The 12,063-nt window shown below is 50.1% G+C and overlaps 1 protein-coding gene and 1 non-coding gene across 10 annotated transcripts in view; both read left to right on the forward strand.

The window, feature by feature from the left end:
- Positions 1–12,063, forward strand: part of ADGRB2 (adhesion G protein-coupled receptor B2) — a 190,123-nt gene that overhangs the window by 20,495 nt on the left and 157,565 nt on the right. The window lies entirely within an intron of this gene.
- TRNAA-GGC (transfer RNA alanine (anticodon GGC)) lies at positions 1,767–1,836 on the forward strand. The gene has a single exon. It is a non-coding gene; the product is annotated as a tRNA-Ala (tRNA).

Consider the following 12,063-nt stretch of genomic DNA (forward strand, 5'->3'; position numbering starts at 1 on the left):
TAGCACGTGAGAATAGCTTCATTGTTTGAAAAGCGAGAAAAGAAATAAAAAGGGCGGGGGGAAGGAATCCCTGTTCTAAAGCGGGCCGTGGCGAGAAGGGTCTTGATCCAACCTGTCTTGCTGCTCTGCCTTGCAGTGGAACTATGAGGTTCGAGATCCGCGTGGCGAGGGGAACCCTGGGCGGCCAGGCGTGCAGCTTGCGAGGAAGGGTGGTGATATCAACTCAGGCTTGGACTCATTCACAGAATGAACACTATATCTCGACTTTCAGTGGGGTGGGCGGCCAGGGTAACGAGAAACCGGGCAGCCTCAATCCCAGGGAACAGCCTTTGGGTTAGCCAAAGTTGACAAGGCTAACCAAAAGATGCCGCCAAACAGCACGTCCCGTTCTGTTCAACGACATACTCCATTCTGAACAAAAGTGCTAGTTTGGGGAGGGGTCCTTATACCCTAAAGACTGAGCGCTTTTGACAGGAGGGCTGAGCACCTTCCGCCTTCTAGGCTTCTTATTTGGGTGGCTGTCCTGCAACTGAGCTTGTGGTTTTCTGATAGGCTGAATGTCCTAAGGGTGGAGATTGCTGTGGGTGTGAGGTTTATCCTATGAGATCGACCTAATCACGAGACTGGAGTCCTCATGGCTAACTTAATCAGTAGTGGGGAATCGGTTTCACCCTTGGGCAGGGAGGTTGCTCTGTTGAGGAATTTCCTTACCGAGGGATTACCTTTGAATTTCCTGGGAAAGGCTTCATTGGGTATGCATGCCGGACTTGCTGCTTCTTGTCCTGGGGTCTTCCCAAGTCGTCTGGGCTACTCAGAGGCTTGTTCAGCCCTTTTGTTTTGTTTTTATTTGTTTTTACACTTATTTTCCACTCTTCCTCTGAGAGCTCAGAGCGGTGTACATTTTTTTATCTTCACAACAATCCTGTGAGGTAGGTTAGGCTGAGAGATACATGACTGGCCCAGAGTCACCCAGTGAGTTTCATGGTGGAATGGAGATACGAACGCGGTTCTTCGAGGTCCTAGTCCAACACTCTCATGATTACGAGAGATTCAGTGTGGGAGAGGGGCCCTGCTGTCAAACCTCCCCTCACCTTCCGTTCCCTACCAAGTATCATCTCTTTCTGCTTGGTCTCTGGCAATGCCAATTTGGATCTGAGAAGGTCCTGCTAGAGTCTGGGAGATCCCCAGGCACACAGTCCGAGCTGCAACATGGGTGTGACTCGGCACGTCTTGTGAACCACAAGCTTTGCTCCGAGGGTTTAGAGTGGCAGTCTGTGTTCTTGGCTCCCAGAGTTTAGAGTTGTGGTCTGTGGTCTTGGCTGCCAACGTGGGCAAGACAGACTGTGGCTGGAAGGGGGCTTTTCAGACCATGGTTTGAACCCACCAGCACTTGACTAGCCTTAGCTGTTGATGGCTCTCGCTCTGGTGGCTGCCTCGAGTGAAGCGTGATCCCGGCTGGTCTTGCAGAATTTGGGCATATCGGTAGCCAAACCAGGTTTGTGGCAAGCCCCTCTCCTGGTCAGGGCTGTCTCCGTACCATCTTCTGGGCAAGACTCCACGAGTTCTGGGAAGGGGCAGGGTGCAGCACTATGGACAGCTCTTCCAGGAGACAAGTTGATTTCAACAGGAGTTTGGGGTGGAGAGCCGATTTTGCTGTAGCGAGTATGAATGGTTCCCTTTGCTAAGCAGGGCCCACCTTGGTTTGCATTTGTATGGGTGACTGCATGGGAGCACTGCCTACTTAAGATATTCCCCTTAGTGGATGGGGCCATAGCTCAGTGGGAAAGCATCTGCTTGGCATGCAGAAGGTCCCAGGTTCAATCCCTGGCAGCATCTCCAAGTAAGGCTGGGAAAGACTCCAGCCTGAAACTTTGGAGAGCTGCTGCCAGTCAGAGTAGGCAGTACTGAGCTAGATGGACCAAATGGCCATAGGAATGCATGTCTTCCTATGGCCATTGGGGAGGAACCACTGACCAGTGCTTTTTAGTGGGCGTTTCCTGCCGTCCCTTTTAGGATGAGGCTGTAGCTCCACGATAGAGCATCCTCTTTGCATGGAGAAGGTCCCAGTTTTAGTCTCTGGCAGCATCTCCAGTTAGGGCTGGGAAAGACCTCTGCCTGTGTAAACCTGGAGAACGCTGCCAGTCAGTGTAGACAGACAATACTGAGCTAGATGGACCAAGGGCCTGACTTGATAGAAGGCAGCTTGGGTCCCCAGATGTTCTTGGACTATAACTCCTTTTCCCTTCCGTGTTTCTTTATCCCTAGCCTCCCTTACTCTGCCTTTTTGCAACTTATTTTGTTGTCGATGGTGGGGAGATTCTCTCTCTGCCTTCAGCCACAGCCATGTGCCTGTGGCAAGCCACCCTCTTCTAAGAGGGGTTCGAGACTGTAACCAACTACCTATTGCTTTAAATCCAAATAACGAATCCTAAAATTGCTAAAAAATAAATAAATTATAAAAGGTAACAGACCTGAGAGGAGTAAGATGGACCACTGATAGTGGGTGGAAATGCATACAGAGAACGAGGCTTGATACAGGAATAGATATTTGTGATATACATTATTTGGAGACATTACATGGATGGGTTACAACTGAAGATGTTTTGCCGTCGAAACCCTTCTGGCATTTTATTACGTGGTGGAGATTTATTTCTTTGAACATTGGCTCTTGGTGGCTCTGTTTGACACTCCGCTTTGGATGGACATTTTATTCTTTTTGAGAATTGGGCTTGACACCGCTTGGCAATCTTTGTGGAGTTGTGATAGAAGATTCTAGACTTCAAGACCATCTTACTACTTATGGGGCTAGATGTTTTTATGAAATGCTGGACCTTCTGAACAATATGTGAAGGATTTGGAGCCTCACAAGTCTTTATGCATTCTTATTGTTGTATAGCAATTTTATAGCAATTATGGTGGAACATGATACAACTTGTAATGATTTTTAAAATATTTTTTGTTGGTTGGGGGTATTAGCAATTTTACTACTATGACAATGATGACTACAAATATATTTATATGCTGCTTTTCAACCAACGTTCTCAAAGCGGTTTACATAGAAAAATAAATAATGCATAAATAAGATGGTCCCTTGACCCCAAAGGGATCACAATCTAAAACAAACCGTAAGGGAGATACCAGCAAAAGCCACTGGAGGGATGCTGTGCTGGGGTTGGATAGGGCCAGTTGCTCTCCCCCTGCTAAATATCAGAGAAGCACCCCTTTAAAAGGTGTCGTTTTCGCAGTTAGCAGGGGGTCGTAAAGAATTTTAGGATTCTTTATTTGGGTCCAGTGTTCCCTCTAACAGGGATTCCCAGTTGTTGTTGACTACAACTCCCAGAACCCCCAGCTTTTGCTTGGGGATTATGGGAGTTGTAGTCAACAACATCTGGGAATCCCTGTTAGAGGAACACTGTTTGGGTCTACTGTTGAGGTTGGAATCCTAGAGAACTTTGTGCTGCGTTCTTTAAACTGTCTCCTGCTGGCTGTCAGAATCGCTTCTGCCCCAGTTGTTTGTTCTTGCCCCAAAAACGCTCAATCAGGAGGCCCTCCGTTGCTTCCAGCCGCGGGGAACTGGAGGCCGACGCTGCTGCCTTCCACCCTTAATTGATATTCTGTGAAGTCTCTGTGAATTATAATAAGGTCTTCGAGGAATTGCCCTATCTTCCTGTTGCTACTATGATGTTATCAGGAAAACATCTATACCCTTTGAAAGAAATCTATCTTCTGACGGAAGCGCAGAAAAGCTGCTCTCCGATGCTGCACTGCTCAAATGCTGCACGCTGAGTGGGGATTTTGGGGGTGTCCCTTCGCTGCCGAATTCGCCGCTCTTGTCTGTCTGCTGAATAGACCCTTGATCTGTTCCTGGGAGCGTCAGAGAGGGAGGGGCGAGTCCAGCCAAGGCTGTCTTGCCAGAGAGGGTTTGGCATTTCTTCTCCCCCTCTCTCCCCCACAAGAAGAAGAAGAAGAAAGAAAGAAAGAAACGGTGTCGGGAAGGGTTGGTAGAGATGGGTGAAGATGCTAATCTTGTGCGATACCCGTAACTTTCCCCTCGAAATTCCTCGGGTCTTTTTCTTGAATTAGTCTCACAATATAGGTGAAATGCAAGTGTTTTGTGAGCTCAGGCAAAAAGACAGTGTTGCCCTTTTCCTTTTGGGAGGCCGTCACCATCTCCTCATACATGCCCGTTTTGACGTGTGTATCAGTGTGTGAAGTGCCACCAAGAGGGAACCCGCTCAGGTGCTGCAAAGATGGCTATTTCTAAACCGTGCCCAGATCTGTCACCTTAGGCAGGGTCTTTAGTCACACACTTTCCCTGCAAACCACCACCCCCCCCACACACACAAGGGGGCAGAGATTAGCAGTAAGTCGTAAGATAATGACCATTGAGGGTCAGTTGGTTGATTGTCTGAATTTGAGACAGGATTCAAGCCAGCTGTGTGTCCAATGTTCTCTCTAATTTTTCTCATCTCTGTGCGGAATGAGTTTTGTTCTGGGTGGCAGTATCAAGGCAGTGTGTGCGCACATGTGCATTCAGAATGGGGCTTTCCTGATTCATTCTGAGCAGGATCTAAAATTAACTGAGCGGACATCCGAAAACTTGTGTGCAGGCACATGGGCATTCACCTTAGAGGGGACGCTGTTTGCGACCCTGAAGGCCTGGTTAGGACGATAAGAAGCTTCCTTCTACTAAGTCAGACCCTTGGTCCATCTCGCTCAATATTGTCTACACTGACTGGCAGTGGCTTCTCCAAGGTTTCCGGCAGGAGTCTCTCCCAGCCCTACCTGGAGATGCGGCCCCCAAAGCTAGGAAGGAAGGAAGGAGGGAAAAGCTGCTTTTGTCTGTTTTCTCCAGCTGTATTCTGCAGCTCGTGTGACTGTCACAACCCCGCCCTGGCCCTGCCCAGCGTCCTATGACCGAGGCAGGCTCATACAGAGTACATAAAGGGAGGCTGGCAGTTGGGAGGCTTGGGAGCCTCCCCAAATATGGCTGTGTTGTGCTCTTTAATGGCAGTTGCACAACTCTCACTCCCCCCCCCCCCGCCAGTTTGTCCCTTTAGGGTTGACTGAATCTCACCATGGCTGGCGGGGGGTCCATGGCATCCCTTTTAGGGAATTGCATAGCTCCAGGGTGAAAAAACTGCCCTACTTATACAGCTCAATGATCATAACACAATCAGTGAATTGCCCCATCAAACCAAAAGTCAAACTAGTCCAGCATTTGGTTTCTAAGATTGGTCAGCTGGATGCCTCTGGAAGAATTTATTCCCTGCCACTGGTGTTTGCAGGTTCGCTGCTCCTGTATGTGGAAGTTCCGCTTGACTGTCATAGTCAGTTGTTGAATAGAACTATCTTCTATGAATCAGTTTGGTTTTTTTAAAAAAAATCAATTTGTTTGTTATTTGCATTATGTTCTTATCTCACTCTCCCTCCAAACAAGCTGTCTGCAGGATTTTCCCCTTCCCTTTGTACCATCACAACAACCCTAAGGGGTAGGTTAGGCTGAGAGATGATAGCTGGCCCAAGGCCCCCTGAGGTGAGCATCATGGAGAACTGAACCCAGATTTCCCCAGTCTTTCTGCCCCAGGGATTCTCCACCTTGGTTCCCCTGTTCTTGGACTACAACTCCCATGGCCTTTGGCCGCTGTGGCTAAGGAGTTGTAGTCCGACAGCATCTGGGGACTCAAGGTTGAGAAGCCCACTCTAGCCCGCAGGCACCCGCAAATCCACTTTCCAGCTTGCCCAGTGGTGAGTCCCCCAGCCTTTTGGCAAGCAAGACACCCAGCACCACATGGACGTCCTCCTCAGAGGTCTAGTTTTGAGAAGGTAAGAAGCAGCCGGAATCCTTTCGGAGCAGTCGGAGAGGGCTCCCCCTGTTTCTTACCCTCTCTATCTCCCAGGACAAGGGACAGAAGACCTGCTTCTCTCCCAAAGCCCTCTGTCTGTGTGCCAGAAAAGGATCTGATGGAAGAGACCGCCGATAATGGCTGGCTAGTTTGCTGAGCCTAAAATTGTGGTTTCCGGCTACCCAGTATACCAGATCAGAGCCTTAAATAGAGCAACTAGCTGGAAACAGTCCCACGTTGCTTGCCTTTTGATTCAGTGAAAGGTTTTCGGGATCAACCTGCTAACAGCGGCTGAAAGCCTTTCATGGGGACTCTGTCTCTTTCCACACCGCTCAGGAGGGATCTCCTCCAGTTTGGTTTTGGGATTAATCGAGGGGAACACGAAATGGAAGCTGGCCAGCCTCTCCACTGCAGAATCTTCCCTCCCTTATCTTTTTTTCCATGGCGGCTGCTGAATGAGATAATGAAAACTCTAAACAAAGGCTAATTGTATTAGAGAGGCTGCATCCCCTCTTGGCTGCGGAAGGGCCAAGCCAGGTTCCCCGCGCCGTGGCTGGCAGGAGGCCGCTGCTGCCCGGGTGCGTTTTTGACTGGGGGCTCTCCCGTTCACGGGGGTTTCCCCCACCTCACTTGGGCTACTCAGCGAGTGGCAATTTAAAAGTCTGGGCTAAGGACCAGGAGGCTGGTTCCACGGAGGGCCTGTGGTTGGAGGACCCTGCTTTTCGGTTCTTTCCTTCCCTTGGCTTTGAAAATGCTTCTTTTTGCCTTTGAAGAGGATGGAGTCCTGGCTCAGCAGGAAAGAGCATCTGCTTTGCCTGCAGAAGCCCCCCACCCCCACCCCACGGTTGGCTCCCTGGAAGCATCTCCAGGTAGGGCTGGGAGAGACTCCTGCCTGAAACCTTGGAGAGATGCTGCCGGTCAGGGTAGAGCTCGATTGGACCAAATGGCCACGGGATGCATTGAATTTCCAAATGGCCAATGGCATGCCTTCCTTCCTCCCCATGCATTCCTCTGGCCATTGGGGAAGATCTCGTGCTTTTTTTCAGTGGGCATTTCGTGGCATTCATTTTCGGATGAGACTGCAGCTCAGTGGCAGAGTATCTGCTTGGCATGCAGAAGGTCCCAGGTTCACTCCCTGGAAGCATCTCCCGGAAGCCTTTCACACGAGACTTTTGAAGCCCTTGAACTCACAGCTCCTCCGGAATGGAGGGGGTGCATTCACATGTTGGCTAGATTTACCCCAAAGTCCCTGCGAGTTATCAGGGAGCAGTTCACACACAATTGGGGTTTTTCCACTGCGCATTAAATGTCACCCTATTTATCTCCAGGGTAAAATAATCCACTATTTGTGGTGGTTTTTTGGGACAACATCGAGTTTGCAGCAAAGCCTCCCCGTAAACCTGTGGTAAAACCTGCTGTGCTTAAAAGTCCCAGGTAGGGCTGGGAGAGAGTCCTGCCTGAAACCTTGGAGAACTGCTGCCTGTCAGAGTAGACAGTACTGAGCTGGATGGACCAAGTGTCTGACTCAGTATAAAGCAGCTTCTTATGTTCCTGTGTAAGGGGGAAACGAGGCAGGGTTGGGAAATCTTACAGTGTCTGCTTCCTTCCTCATCAGCTGTTCTCATTCCTTGCTGCTTTAAAGCCATTATTTATTTTATTATTTTTACATTTCCATATCCCGCTCTTCCTCCCAGGAGCCCAGAGCGGCGTACTACATACTTGAGTTTCTCCTCACAACAACCCTGTGAAGTAGGTTAGGCTGAGAGAGAAGTGACTGGCCCAGAGTCACCCAGCAAGTCTCATGGCTGAATGGGAATTTGAACTCGGGTCTCCCTGGTCCTGGTCCAGCACTCTAACTACTACACCATGCTGGCTCACACCATCTGACTGTCTAGAATACTTGCCTGTGCCCTTGTGGGGCAGGGAGATGAACAAACCCTACAACATCTGCTTGCTGCTTTGCCGAAGGCCATTGTGGCTGGGGGTGATGGGAGTTGTAGTCCATGAACATCTGGGCACCCCAGGTTGGGAACCTCTGGTCTAGGGATTGACTTTGAGTTGTTGCTTGCACATGATGCAGTTTATTGGTGGCAAGAGGGTGTTTGCTCAGCAGTCCCCTTCTCCCCCCCCCAGTAATTATTCACAAGTCGTCTTTTTTTAACGGAGTCTGCTGTTTTTATGTCTCTGGAGTATAATTACTACCTGAAGCTCCTTAGCATTTGGCAGGCTAAGTGAGAGAGGAATAAGACCCCAGGCAGTGAACATCCACCAAAGAACATCCACTAATCAAGGTTCCCAGGAAGGAGGTGTCGTGGATGTTCCCTAATTGGGTGGCGGCTCGACCTAACCTTCTCCTTGGCGTGCTATTTTAATTTTGGTGTGCAAGGGCTGTTCACACACATGCACCCTTGTAGGAACCATTCGGACACCCCTCTCCCCCAGCAGCAGCCTGAAGTGGTCCAGTCGAGGCAAGCCTTCACCATTTGATTCTGCTAAATATGCAAACTCTCCCTGACGTGGAGCAGCGCCAGGAATACCTTCTGAAATGTCTCCCAAACACAGCTACTGGCTATCGAGCTTCCCCACTGCATTCAGCATCCTGGGTTTAAGAGAGATCCAAAGCCATCGACTGCTTCAGTACTTATTCCTGACAAGGATCCCATCCTGCTAACTGAGCAAAGAGGCACTTTTCAAAGTGGTGATCCTCTTATATTTAGCAGGAGGAGAGTAACTGGCCCTCTCCACCCCCAGCACATCTCCTCTAGTGACTGTTGCTGGCATCTATCTTGTGCTTCTTTTTAGATTGTGAGCCCTTTGGGGACAGGGATCCACCTTATTTATGTATTATTTCTCTGTGTAAACCGCTCTGAGCTATTTTTCGAAGGGCGGTAAAGAAATCGAATAAATAAAAAATAATAATAAATAATAGAGCTTTCCGTTCCAACCCTAGGGTCTAGAAACTTGCATTGCAATAAATACATGCATACGGTGAATTTGTATGACTAGAGGCCACGGTCTCCCTCCACTCCCTCCCCGCCAGTCTTTCCTGCGCCTGGGCTGATTTTCTCAAGCCGACAGCCATGGTAATTTCTTAAGAAGGCGACCAAGAACAGAATATTATCTTGTCATAGTTCACAGCATCTCCTCATAAAAACAGAATGTGGTAAAAACCGTGGCGTGTAAGTCTATTAGCTTGGTCCTTCCTTTCTTCTTGGTCCTTCTTTGCTTCTGTAGAGGAGAGTTGGTCTAGTGGTAACAAGCATGACTTGTCCCCTTAGCTAAGCAGGGTCCACCAGGGTTGCATATGGAAGGGAGTCTTGATGTGTGAGCACTGGAAGAGATTCCGCTCAGGAGGGGATGGAGCCGCTCTGGGAAGAGCAGAAGGTCCCAAGTCCCCTCCCTGGCAGCATCTCCAAGATAGGCCTGAGAGAGAATCCTGCCTGCAACCTGGGAGAAGCCGCTGCCAGTCTGTGTAGACAGTACTGAGCTAGATGGACCAATGGTCTGACTCAGTAGAAGGCAGCTTCCTATGTTCTTGGCAATGTCCTCCATCAGACGGATGCCGCTTTGAGACAGGGGCTGTCCTGCTGGGTCTTGGGTAGGGGAGGTAGTGCATTCCTGGATGGAAGCTAAAGCCCCTTTCCTTCACTCCCTCCACATACCTCTGTTCTGCTAGCCGCAGGGTTGTGGGTTCAAGGTTTCCCTGCTCTTTATTGGTCACCCAGGCAGGGGCTGTGGAGGGTTGTGTCCTGGATATAGCTCTCTGGGTAGGCAGGAGGGCTCTGAGTTGCCTGGGAGCCCCTCAGGTACCCCTAGGGGTACTAGTAGCCCCTGTTGGGACCCCCCTGCCCTAAGCCTGTGCAAATATGTTGATTTTTTGCATAATTTAGTCTGGAACATCCCCCACCCCTCTGCACTCTTTGTCAGGAGGAAGAGCCCCTGGAAGCCCACTTCTTCACCTTTGCTTCTTGAGGGGTGACTGATTCCTTTCAAACAGATCCCCTGAAACTTAAGGACTAGAAACTTGCTCCTTTTAAAAATGGAAGCCTGAGAGCCTTAGGAAGATCGTCTGCCCTCCATGGAACTGCAACATACAGCACCTCTGCTGGCTTCCCAGCCACGAGAAGGTTGCTCTGTGATTCAGCTCTCCCCAGGAAACAGCAGTCTGGTGGCTGTTGATAGTGGAGCCACGGAAAGGCTTCAGCCTGTGGCAAGCTGTTTGTGCGAAGCAGTTTCCTGCAAAATCCCCACAATCTGGTTCCCCCCGCCCTGGTAATGCCGCCATGGCTAGCAATTGTTTCCATGGCTTCTGCAGGGACACATTGAACATTGTCCACATGGAGAGCCTGTCTTACAGTGCAGCCTTCTGCGTGGTTTGCGTTTAGAGACAGTGATGGGTGAGCGTTTCCCTCCCCTGCCCCTGGGCTCACATTAGACCTAATTCGGATTTTCTGAGCTTTTGTGTGTGTGTGCGTGTGTGTGCGAGTGTGGTGGGGAAACCCTGATCTTCCTAGGAGAGCTTTAAAAAAGCTTCTGCAAGCTTGACTTCAGCTGCCTCCTTCCTTTCCATCCCAACTTGGTTGGCATTAAAAGGGTGGGGACATTGGTGGTAGAAAGGGGTCGCTGGAGGTAGTGGGGGGGCTCCTGGCCCTTAAGGGCTGCTTGCTCTAAAGCAGGGTTTCTTACCCTTGGGCCCCCGGATGTTGTTGGACTACAACTCCCATCATCCTCGGCCACAAAGGCCATGTCTGGGGGCGATGGGAGTTGTAGTCCAACAATATCTGGGGGCCCAAGGTTAAGAAATCCTGCTTTAAAGCATGCCCGGAAGCATCGATTCCTGCCTAGGTTCGTGGGAGGTCTCACTTCCCCTCTCTCCCTGTTGAATGACTTGGGTTGGGAGGGAGAGGAAACTGCAGTTCCAGGGTCCTCCGGCAGGAAAGGAAACAAGTATTGAGCAAGCTTAGGAATGCACAAGGATCTTTAAAGGTGGAGTCTGCTAGTCCTCCCCCGTCTGCAACAACGCCCCAACCCCACCCCCAACTGGGAGATTCCTACTTGAGACAAATATCAGCTGCAGGAGACCTCTGGAATATCAGGCCTATATTGGAGCAGAGGGATAAAGCCCCCCTCCCCCTGCCGTGGCCCCCGTGTGCCCTGAGGCCCCTATGGCTGCTATTAGCATTTTTCAAAAATCCAAAGACATTGGCCGGGGCCAAATATAATGGGATAAATTCAATTGCCTTTTCAGTTTGGTCCTTCGTTGCTCAGTACCTAATACTGGAGGGTCACTAGGGGGCGCTGTGCTGCAGACGTTGATGAAGCCGCGGTGATTGGCCACTGTTTTGCATAACGTTTGGAAATGAAAACAATGGCATTAGGGCGGTTGCAGTGTCAGAGAGGGTGGATTTTGCAGACGGCGTTTGCTTCTTCGGCTTCCATTTAATTGCTTTTGCAGGACCCAGTCAGGTGTGTGAGGGATGGAAACTTGCCTTCTCGGAGAGGATGTCCTAGCGTGCCCTGGCCCCCAGATTGGTGGAAGCTTGTTGATGGGAGCTCCCTCAAGATAAAAGACTCCTCTTCTGTTTCAGAGCCAGCCAGATTTCAGTGGTTGTCCAGTTCTTGTTGCATCCTTATGAGATGCATCCTTAGCCTCCTGTTACCTGAAATCTTCTCGATTCATCCTCCCAGCAAGGCTCTTCCAAACATTTCATATGTATTAAATAGATAGGAACACAACAGAGGAGCATAGGAAGCTGCCATATACTGAGTTGGACCCTTGGTCTATCTAGCTCAGTATTGTCTTCACAGACCGGCAGCGGCTTCTCCAAGGTTGCAGGCAGGAATCTCTCTCAGCCCTCTCTTGGAGATGCTGCCAGGGAAGGAACTTGGAACCTCGATGCTCTTCCCAGAGCGGCTCCATCCCCTGAAGGGAATCTCTTCCAGTGCTCACACATCAAGTGTCCCATTCATATGCAACCAGGGTAGACCCTGCTTAGATAAGGGGACAAGACATGCTTGCTACCACAAGACCAGCTCTCCTCTCTTGTTTGTGATGTTTAAGAACATAAGAAGAGCCCTGCTGGATCAGATCCAAGGCCCCTCTAGTCCAGCATCCTGTTTCACACAGTGGCCCACCAGATGCCTCTGAGAAGACCACAGGTAGGAGTTGAGGTCAGGCCCTCCCTCCTGCCATTACTCCCCTGCAGCTGGTACTCAG

This window comes from Hemicordylus capensis, chromosome 7, assembly GCF_027244095.1.
Source record: "Hemicordylus capensis ecotype Gifberg chromosome 7, rHemCap1.1.pri, whole genome shotgun sequence".
Taxonomy (NCBI): Eukaryota; Metazoa; Chordata; class Lepidosauria; order Squamata; family Cordylidae; genus Hemicordylus; species Hemicordylus capensis.